Below are 11539 nucleotides of genomic sequence, written 5' to 3' on the forward strand. Positions count from 1 at the left end.
CTTAGAAGAGCAGTCAATTTACAATTTTACAACTCACAAAAATACTGTAAAGTAAGAATGGAATCTCCTTGAGGTAGAAAGGGAAAGGGCTTTCTACCTTGTTTGGAACATCCATAGAGTTTATTGATGCAGGTGCCTTGGTGAACTTTTTAGGACCAAATTATTTTTGATAAAATGAACTTTCAAAACTCATAGGACTATAGATTCTCAAGATTACTGTTTTTTATATTTAGCATTAGTTCTAATAGACACTTAGTGATAACCTAGGAACATGTTGGGTGTGCCCAATAGGAGTAAATGCTTCTCTAAATTTTGAATATGCATATGAAATAGGAGGATTAAAAAGGATTCCTAGGAGATCAGACTTAACTGTTTATTGTGTACACAGGTAAAGGCTTTAGGAGTGAAGGATTAACAATGCTCATGGGCATGCTGTGTCAGGATCATCAGTTAACCAGGAGGCTCTCATGCCTTTAGTAATCACAGTGACAAAAGGAGAACCTTGGCTTGGAGGAAAGGGAAATTGATGGGAGTCATATATTACCATCAACTCAGGTAGAGCAGAACTCATTTTCTTCCAGTTTGTCTTTTGTGACTGGCCATCCTTAATTTTTTTTCCCTTTTGTAAACTTCATTTTTATGGGTACTCTGAAAATATTGGTTATTGATTTTACAGTTATCATGAAGTTGATAAATGCTCAAAGTTTCTGCCCTAGGACAACAATTTAAAATAAAATTATAAAAAAGATGAGAAGCTACTAAAAGAAAGTAGTAATGCCTATAAATGTATGTTTTTTTTTATATATATATTTATACCACACTGGGATGTCTAATTTGTCACTGAAGCTTTTTCAAGTCATTTACTAGCTCATTTATTCATAAACTTAAATTGAAGTCATTTACTAATTCATTTATTCATAAACTTAAATTGAGTGTTTACTAGGTACCAGACACTGTGCATGGGGCCAGAGATAAGAAAAAAAAAAAAAGAGATGAATAATACCTCATTCAGTTCTCAAGAATTATTTATTCTTGGGGACACTAGTCAAGGATCAGTTGGTGATCCCACTGTCATAAATGTTTTTCTGCAGGCTTGCCTAGAATATTATAGGGGAGTAGAGAAGAGTGAGATATGTCTTTAAGGAAAAGAGCACATCTAAACTTGAGTCTTGTGTTCAAATTGGAATTAGCTTGACAGAGGAAGTTGTTCCAACCAACCAAACAGTGGATCTAAGTGAACCATGGTACTTCACTATTGGTATGCCCACTTCAGGGTTTTGCATGGTAGGCCCTTGGTATATAGTAATTGGAAGAAGAAATCTGCATACGTGAATTGGTAAGGTTACAAAAACATCTCTAAAATATTTGGGTAAGAGAGGATTATTCTTATAAGGCTGAGACAGTAGCTTCTCAGGTAAAATATTAAATTATTTCTGCCATTGTGTGACAAAAATTCCTCCATTAACCAAACTCTACTCAGGTTTCTCTGAGCTTGTTTTAAACGAGGGCTGACTTTTGGACTTCCATTGTCATCTCTGCATTGTACATTTTTTTAGTAAGAACGCTAATAAGTCAGTTTAAACAGAACACCCCATCTTCCACATTTGATCACTCTCCATATCTAATTGTGTTCCTCATTCTCTACCATCTCTCAGGTGATTCTGATCATTCTGGCCTGCTTTCAGCAATAATCCTTTTAGGTTGGTTTAGCCAGAATCCTCCTAACCCCTGATGTTTTCTCTTTGTAATTTTCTACCCACTGACCCCTATCCTGGTCCTTGGCTATAAATTCCCATTTTCCCATGCTGTATTTGAAATTAAGTTCAATCTCTCCCTCACTACAAGATTCCATTGTAGTGGTCCTAAATCAACGCCCCCCTTGCATTAAGTTTTCATTGTCCTTAACAAGTGTCTTTCTCTTTCTTTCTTTCTTTCTTTCTTTCTTTCTTTCTTTCTTTCTTTCTTTCTTTACTTTCTTTCACAGGTCTTACTATACCTTTTGTTGTCATTACTGGTATTTCCCCCTTTTTCATGTCTCTTTAGGAATAACAACAATCTAGTTCTCTTACATCAAGGAGAGAGGAAAATTACAGAGCTAAAGAATAGGGGCATACAAGATATAAGTAATCAGATTAAAATAAGATAGAAGAAATTCTTATTTAAAATAAGATAGAAGTAATTCTGAAGCCTAAGTACTCTTAAAAAATTACTAATGATTTATAAAGCATATTTTAGAGTTTTCAATAGTAGTGGAAAGTAGTTTTATAATTAATTCATACAAACTCAGTGGAAGGTAGTAAAAGCAAATGTTCAAAACAAACTATTGTTTGTATGAAATAAACCCATCAAACCAAAATTTGTTTACTTAAGAGGCCAGTTGAATTTCTTAATATTATCCGGTAAAATTTAGAGGGATAGGCAAATGTTGTTAATAGTGAATAATATATCTATTTAACATTGCAAATGTTGTTTCTTAAAGGGAGATGAAGCATCAATCTGATTATGGGAAAGATATTACAGAATTTTTAAAAAACTCTTCTCTTGGTTTTATAAGGAAGTAAAATATATCTTCCATGTTTTGGCTTGGAATATTGAAGTAATTGTCCTTCCTGCTTGAATAGGACAAGTCATGTTTTAATTCCACACGTTGTCATAAAAAATAATATTAAATAGTTGCTCCAGTAATAACTAGCCTTCCCCACCTCATCTCTCTCCTTATCTAATTGGGTCAGAGGTGGAAATATATAATAAGAAATCAGAAAAAAATGTCCACGTAATAGCCTTGGGAGATGTGGACTGGTACCTTGCTCTGCTCTAAATGGACAGACATCTCTTTTTCATTATCTAATAAAATGCTTGGTTTTGCTGAGGGATAAATTTGATTGAGCCAGATGGGTGGCCAGGGGTTGATTTTTAATAAACTCATTTCTACCTCACCTAACCCACGAAACTTTTAGGCATCAGTGCATAATGTGCCCAAGGCTCTGGACACCCAGCCTTACATAAATGCCTTATCTAACTCCCATCAGTCTATGAAGTAAATACATTTATTACCCCATTTCACAAGTACAGAAATTGAGGCTTATTATTAAGTAGCTTTTCAAGGACACAAAATTAATAAGTGGTGGAACAGGGATTTATTTATTTTTTTATTTTTTAAATTCCAAATTCATTGGTCTTAACTATTATGTCATATTAAGGTACACATAATTTTATTGTTTACATGTTGGCTATAGTATTTAGGTGCAGGGAAAAATATGATGAAAGACAGACCCCAGCAGCTGGATGAGTTTTTCTTCATGTATACAACCCTATGCAAGTCTAAACTACTACAACAAACGATGAACTCAGTGTTGGCATTCTCTCTAATGTGGTTTAATTCTTATACATTTCTCAACTGGGTTTTAGCAAAAACTGTATTTAGTTTGCCTTGAAAGAAATCTAATACTTTGCCTGTGACTTTCAGAAAAGGATGTGTGCACACAGTGTAAAAACCTCCTAAATTAAATTTGCAAAATAAACTCATCATTTCTAGTTGTCTCTGTTGTGCATAAAGCACAAGGAGTGCTTATGCTATTGCTCTCTGAGGGCTTTTTATACACTGTGACAGGTTGAAGAACTGCTGTAGGTAAGAGTCTGGAACATCAGAGGCTGGACATACAAGTCACCCCTTGTCTTGCCTAGTTAGTATCAGCAGAGTTTAAGAAGGTCCGACACCTGTATGCGATTCCGGGAATTAGGATCAAAGAGATTCTTCCATGATCTGACTTTGGTTTGCACTCCCAAGTGTACCTTGATCTTGCAAATCTATTTTTCATTTTCACCATCTGAAAAAAGAAGCTTTCTGCTTTAACTAGAAGCAATAAAACATGGAAGTAGAATCGATGAGTCATAAATTAGCTATTCGAAGTTTCGTTGAGTATAAGCTAGATAGGATACCTATTTAGGGCATGGTGTTATTACAAGCGGTCAGTGGTTGTGTTCAAAGATTTAGTTGTCTCCACAGTTTATTTTATGAAAAACAAACCTATCCTTTAAGAGAGTTACCCTGGTAAGCTTAGCAGATCCTCGTCTAGCAGAGATGACAATTCTATCTTTAAGATACAGAACTTAAATAAGGTCTTTGTTACAGGTAGTGTATGGCTGCCTGCCAAATGGTTCTAACTCACTGAATGGCATCTGAGGGAGACTAGCTAGAACTAAAATACACTCGTGATACAGGAAAGACATTGAAAGACTGAGGCAGAATTCTAGGAGAGGAAAGTCATTAGCAGAAACATTATTGAGCATTTAGAGAGCACTTTGCTTATAAAATGTCTTGTAATCTTTTTGGTTTTTTTATTTGCTTCTTGTAGGCTTTCAGCAGCAATGTCAATTCTGTGATATTGTTCTCTCGGACACTTAGGCTGAGTATTTTTAGTTCAGTATATTGGAGGATCTTGCTAACCTCAACTGCCTTTAAGACTGAGGCATCAAAATACTCTGAAAGGTCACATTAAAAAATTAAACATGACCTCTCAGCTTGACAGACCCAAATTGATTTTTTTTTGGTTCTTCCCTCCATTCATTGAAGGGTTTTGTGCAAATACTCTTCCCATTTTAGAGATTAATGATATGAAGCTCACATCTTTCTCATTTTACAGATTAATATAATTAATAACTTAAAAATGAATAAGGCAGTCATAGGTTAAGAGAAGGATTTACCTTTAAATTTGCTCCATTGCTTTCTAAAGTTGTTAGTAGTAAATTGTGATACCTAGTTGTATTCGTGTGTTTTGGATCACATGGACAATAAAAACAAGATTCCTTATTTTATATTTTAAGCATACCCCTATTTAAATATTATAAAACATATGAAAATTTGGACAATTAGTTTCTTTAAATGAGTCAGAAATAACTCATAAATTTTCAAAAACTCTATAGATGTGCATTTTGAATATGTTAAACAAAATTCCCTTGTGTTTACCTGGAGTTTTAGGGACAATTCTGTAGTTCAACTTGCATGTGCAATTTGAAATGGTCTATATCAAGGGTAAAGTATAACCCATATAGGCTGTAGCCTATGACCATTTAGTAAATGTTTTAGTAAAATAGAACCATTCACATTCATTTGTGTATTGCTTGTGTTTATGTATTGATTTTGTGTTATAACATCAGAGTTGATTGTGACAGAGTGTATGTCATGCAAGCCTAGAATATTCACTATCTGGACTTAAAAAAAATGCCTATCCCATATCCTATGTGATACAAGCAAAGAATCTAGTCCTCATTTAATATAATAAAAATATATATAAGGGTTTACATACTTACATATATGTGAGGTCATGCAACTAACATTTATTGAACTCATATTAGGTGCCAGGCAGAGGTTTAAAATGACTGCAAATGTAGAGATTAAAATTCAAGATTAAGAAAATGTCCTATCGAAAGTTTCTCATCTCCAGAATTTTTATTGGTATGTTTTCAGCAACCTAGAAAGTTGCCAACAATCCAACATAAGAAGTAGAGAAGCATTAACTCACTAGTGATGGATTCAATTCCATTTCATTCCATTTCAGTTACACATAGGAAGCTGGCCATTGCATTTGCACATAAGCCAACCTAAGGTATTTAAAGTGAGACACGTATTACTCTTCTCAGAATTCATTTATCAAACAAGTTATAACAATCAAAGAGGATTAAAGGAAGAAAAGTCTTTTACTGTATGCAATGTTATGCAATGTACTGAATCAAGGAAAAGGAGAGCAATGTTATAATTCTGTGGTTCTAAAATTACGTAGATCTTAAAGTTTTTAAAAGAATTCTGTGCTTCACAAGGAGCACACTGACAACACTTTTGAACTGCTAAAGAAAATTTAGAGGGTAGTAGAGTTCAAAAAGCTAAGAATTAACTATTATGCTTGCATGATTAAGACCCAAGTTTTTCAATGTATTTGTCTTGATTTGGTAGAAACACAAATATTAGGTAATTATCTGTACTTTCATTTTGTTTTTGTTGTTACTTTAATAATCCTTTTTAACCAGAAAACTGGACCACTGATAAGGACCATTTTAAATAAACAACTTCAGAGAACAGCTTAAGACCATAATTCATTAGAGGGTTGTTACTGTAACAAATGTGTTCATTTTCCCAACTTGCACACTCAACCATTTTGAATGTTCTATAGATTAATTCATAGCCAAGGGAAAGGTTTTCTAGACTTTAAAACTATTTATTAAGCACTATGGCAAATGTAAAATGTTATAAATAAATTTATCTTAAGTTCAACTCAATGGGCATAACATACTAAATTTAAAAAATGGAAAAAATGTTATATGGACCACAAAAGCTGTGACATAAATTATATCACACATGCATTTATTTTAAAAATCTCCTGTAAAATTTCTCCAAGCTTTTACTTGCTTTAGCCATGTTTGTTATATATAGATAAAATAATGAACTTAGATTACCAAAATAAGGGCAAGAATTTATTTTATGTTTTATCAAGGTTTGTCTTCTGATTGGATTTTCTTTTAGGTTTAGTCTTGTACTAGGAAGTATAGGCTTACACAATCAATTAGAATTGAGGTGTGAGTAAATTAGGAAGGGTTCATTTCTTCTTACATAATGACAACCATGGATATAGAGTGGGAAAATGACAATATGGCAATAAAAAGTTTTCCATACATTTTTTTTTTTTTAATAACAAAGACCTGTTTTTTTAGATGGCATTTGCTCTGGTTATTACCTGTTGAGACAATCTTATCCTATCTTCCTTCCCCTTCCCTTCTTTCTTTTCTGTAAATCTTTTATCATCCTCTATTACTCTATAAAATTCATTCGTTATGCTTACTGTTCATTGTCTGACTCTCCTGCTACAGTATAAACCTTGCTAGGGCAGGGATTTTGTCTGTTTTGTTCCTGCCGCATCTTACCTGCCTGGTACATACTTGCTATACAGAATTTCAGCCCCTATTTGTGGAAGAAAGGCAAGAAGGAAGAAAAGAATATCTACCATTTGAAAGAACTGTTAAGGTAAACCAATAAGAATTTTTTAAGATATAGCAAGGCAGTGAGGCACATCAACAAAACTAGTAAAGTCCTTAGGTAACTCTGCTTTTTTTCTCTTTCACCGGGATTACCCTAAATGATGAGACCTAGCTGAGAGCAGGTGGAAGCTGAAATCCAGTCCAAGCCCCACTTACCAAATCCTGAACCCAGATGTGACTTGTCTCCCCCAGAGGGAGGACCTTTTCCTAACTAACACAAAGGCCCAGTGTGGATCAGAAATAGTCTACATGTACTCATCCTTTGCCATAATCTTCATTCTTGGCCTGATGCTCTGTCACTGCAACAAAGGTTTTCCATATTCATTCTGATGACTTACCCTAAATTTAGCACTTTTTTTCTATTAAAGCAATTTTCTGATTTTTTTTTTACATTTGAAGTTTTATTTCTGTTTTCAAGAGAAAAACATTCTGCTGTTAATTCTCATTGTAGAATTCTGCCAGATTGAATACTCAATGGATAAGGACTTTCTTTGCATATAGAACACAAGGTCTTTTTTATTTCCTTATGAAATAGAGGTCAAACTTGTACATTGCATAATTGGTCCCAATTTTTCACCCCTCCTGCAACTCACCATTTTACTATGGCCTTCTCATGGTCAGGAGAATTCCCCTGTCCTTTGACTTGGTGATATGCTTTGGCTAATGACACATTGATATTGGAATGATACTGTGTTTTAAAAGGTCTAACTAAGGCAGGGGTGCCTGGGTGGCTGTCAGTTGAGCATCCAACTTTGGCTCAGGTCGTGATCTCACTGTTTGTGGGTTCCAGCCCTGTGTCGGACTTTGTGCTGAATGTTTGCTCAGAGCCTGGAGCCTGCTTCAGATTTTGTGTCTCCTTCTCTCTCTGCCCCTCCCCTGCTCACGCTCTGTCTCACTCTGTCTCTCAAAAATAAATAAATGTTAAAAAATAAAATAAAAGGTCCAAGGCATTTCCACATACTGTTTTGTACCTCTGTCATTGCTACCAATAAAGCATGGCTCAGCCAGTCTGCTGCTATAAAGAGAATGGAAGATATGTGGAAGAGAGATTGTCCGGCTGCCCTGTAGGGCTGCTGTCTGTGGTGCATGTGGGGGTGAGAAGAACCACCAGCTGAGCCTCCCATGATTAACAAAAGCAACCAAACTGCAGGTTCACAAAAATTATCAATTTTCTTTCAATCCCCTAAATTTCGTGTCATTTTGTTATGCAGTATTTTTGGGCAATGGCTAACTGACACAAAAGCTAACTCTGTTTTTTGTTGTTGTTTTTTTTTTGTGTGAATACCTCAAATGGACAGTTATATACTATTCATGAGACATTTACTATGTGTGGACATTTACTATGTCCAACACCAAGGAAAGAAATTTTAATGTGCTTTACAATACTCTACTTAATTTTATCTAGATGTCTCTGTGCCATTTTTTTCTTAACATGATTTGTATGTATGCATTTATGTTCTAACTTATGGTATGTTAACAAAATATTCCATAACTCCTTGTCCACATTTTACATGATGGTAAAGATGTGAAAATTGGAATAAGGGACATCCATCATATATCTTCTTTTTGTTCTTGAAAATTAGTGCTCACCTTTTTACTTGGACTTTTTTTACAACCACTGTAGCAATTATATCTGTTTTGTACTTCAGCCCGTATGTGAATTAATTGTCATCTCAATGTATTCCTATAAAAATAGGGATTCCTAGGGAAGATGCTTTCACAGGATCAACTTAATTATTCAGAGGCCAATTATCCTGTTCTAGACTCTTCACATTGTTTTTATTTTCTCTCTTTTCCCTACATTTGAATATTTCTCAGTCCATTAACAGTCTCAGTCCATTTTGCTTCTCATTAACATCTCTGGTAGAAAGTATGATGAAAGTAAAGTATAAATGAGACTTTGGGAAATGATAACACTTGAATTAACTAAACTCTGGGTGCTCTACCTTATTCTCTACCTTATAAAGACAAATAGCTGAGTTTATTGCATTTATAGATAAACCTATACTGAGAAAGGCTTTATTATGGTGGTCGTTCAGATTCATACATATGTAAGGAGGGCATCAAAAATGTCCTCTTTTCATAAGAGTATAAACTGAAATTATAGCACCATTAGCCTCTTCCAATAAATCCTTTTGATATTCTCTGGCCTTCAGGTTCAAGGTTGTTAAGTCCATGGTGACAGTTATTAAGTATTGTATTCCAGTTCTGTGCTGTGGGGGGCTCTGCAAACTACATTTCTTCTTTGCCAGCTATTTTCCTGTTCAGTCTGTCAATGGAGGTTACTAAAGAGGTTGAAATATAGTTGGAAGGAGAAGGTATTTGCTTCTTCCAGGTGTCTACTGCTCCTGTCAATCTCATCTCAGCCATAGCTTCTCACCTCAGTAGTAGCTGTTGGTTTAGCTTCTGGGTTTCTTCCATGTTCTTGGAACCAACTTCATGGCATTTCTTTGAGAAACTAGTAGCAGTCTGGTAGGACCCTCTTCCAGGTTGGCAGGACATCTCCTTTGAGCTCTTGAGATACCAGCTGTCATCAGGGATTCTCACCTCTAAGAGAGCTGAGTCAGAGCTTCTCAAGTCCTCTTCTCTAGTGTACCACCAGTCTCAAGCTCATCTCTTGTTGTTTGCATTCTACAGATAGAACCTTCCTTTAGTTACTATCCATGTGTTAGTCGAGCATTCCTTTTTTGATTGTTCTGTTGTTCAATAACTCTTTTAAGTAATTCCTTTATTTGATTCTCTCTGTTGAACTAACTAGCATATTTCCCATTTGCTGGCTGTGTCATTTGCTGATGATATGGTGCTAAGTTTAATTTTTTTTTAATGTTTATTCATTTTTGAGAGAGAGAGAGACAGAGTGTGAGTGGGGGAGGGGCAGAGAGAAAGGGAGACAGAATCCAGAGCAGCCTCCAGGCTCTGAGCAAGCTGTCATCTCAGAGCCTGACACGGGGCTTAAACTTACAAACTGTGAGATCATGACCTGAGCCGAAGTTTGACACTTAACCAAATGAGCCACCCAGGTGCCCCATATATGGTGCTAAGTTTAGATGTCAAACACCATGAAGACTGTCTTTTGGCTTGCTTCTTTCCCTGATCTCCTTAGCTCATAGCTCACTGTAAAAGTGTTTGCTGTATATATAATCACAGGAGGTTTCCCTGGCCCCATGCTCTGATCACTAGGTAGCTATTTTACATTGTTTGTACCTACTACATTTTGGTGTTGGCTAACTCATGTTAAGTAGTTCATTTACACTATTTCCCTCATCAGACACTGAGATCTCATTGTCATGCTCTCTGCATCTTTTAATTAGTCTCTCTCCCATAAGCTGCCATTATTTGGCTCATTTCTATCCTCAGGGAATGTATCCTCCTCATCCTCATCAGCCACTTGATGAGACTGAGCAGTATAGTGTCAGCCTGACTCTCACTTGAGTTTTCATTATTTGCCTCCGAGTTGTCAACATTTCCTGCCAAAGGTTGATGTGAGGCTTTCACATTAGGGCTATTAGTTTTAAGTAAGGGGTGGTTGTGGCCAATTCTAGTCTAGCTCCCTTGTGCCTCCTTTCCTCGAAGCATTCCACTAGTCATTATGACATGATATTGTGTCAGAAATTAGTGCTGAGAAAATGGCCCAGAAGCAATGTCTGAGCCTTTATTCAGCATTCACTGTGCTGCTTTCCAGAATTTCAGATTTCCTTTCCGCAGTCAAACCAGCCCTGAGGCCAATTGCCTCTTCTGTTTCATCATTTCTTCACACTTACATTGTTAGTTCTGCATATTGTCACTGAAGCAGAGTTCTCTACACACCATACTGGAATTTTGGTATTGGCTACAATGTTCAAAGATCAAGTTTTTTCTTCTCCCCGTTCGCCCTCCCCACAGCTAATTAGATGAATGATGATTTCTGTATCTCAAGAAATTTTCTCCAAAAGCATAAGCTTTGGGGCGCCTGGGTAACTCAGTTGGTTAAGCATCTGACTTTGGCTCAGGTCATGATTTCACGGCTCATGAGTTCAAGCCTTGCTTTGGGCTCTGTGCTGACAGCTCAGAGCCTGGGGCTTGCTTCAGATTCTGTCTCCCTCTCTCTCTCTCTGTCCCTCCCCCATTCATGCTCTGTCTCTTTCTCTCTCTAAAAAAATAAATAAACATTTAAAAAAAGCATAAGCTTCAAATTTTATCTATGTCAAATATCAATGGACTTTTGCCATTTATTTTTAATGTATAAAATGCACATAAGAAAGTATATCTGAAATATATAAATAAGTTATACAATTCAATAGAAGAAACAAGCAACAACAAGAAAAACTAAATCCAATTAAAAATGGGTAGAGGAACTGAATAGGCATTTTTCTGAAAGACATTCAAATTACCAACAGTTATATGTAAAGATACTCATCAACACTCAGCATCAGGGAAATGCAAATGAAAAACCACAATGAAATACCATCTCACACCTGATAGTATGGCTGTTATCAAAAAGGCTAGAAATAACAAGTGATGATGAGGAAGT

The 11539-nt window shown here is 35.7% G+C and overlaps 1 long non-coding RNA gene across 1 annotated transcript in view; it reads left to right on the forward strand.

The window, feature by feature from the left end:
• Positions 1–11539, forward strand: part of LOC122198901 — a 277047-nt gene that overhangs the window by 245958 nt on the left and 19550 nt on the right. The window lies entirely within an intron of this gene.

The sequence above is a fragment of the Panthera leo genome, chromosome C2 (genome assembly GCF_018350215.1).
Source record: "Panthera leo isolate Ple1 chromosome C2, P.leo_Ple1_pat1.1, whole genome shotgun sequence".
Lineage (NCBI taxonomy): Eukaryota > Metazoa > Chordata > Mammalia > Carnivora > Felidae > Panthera > Panthera leo.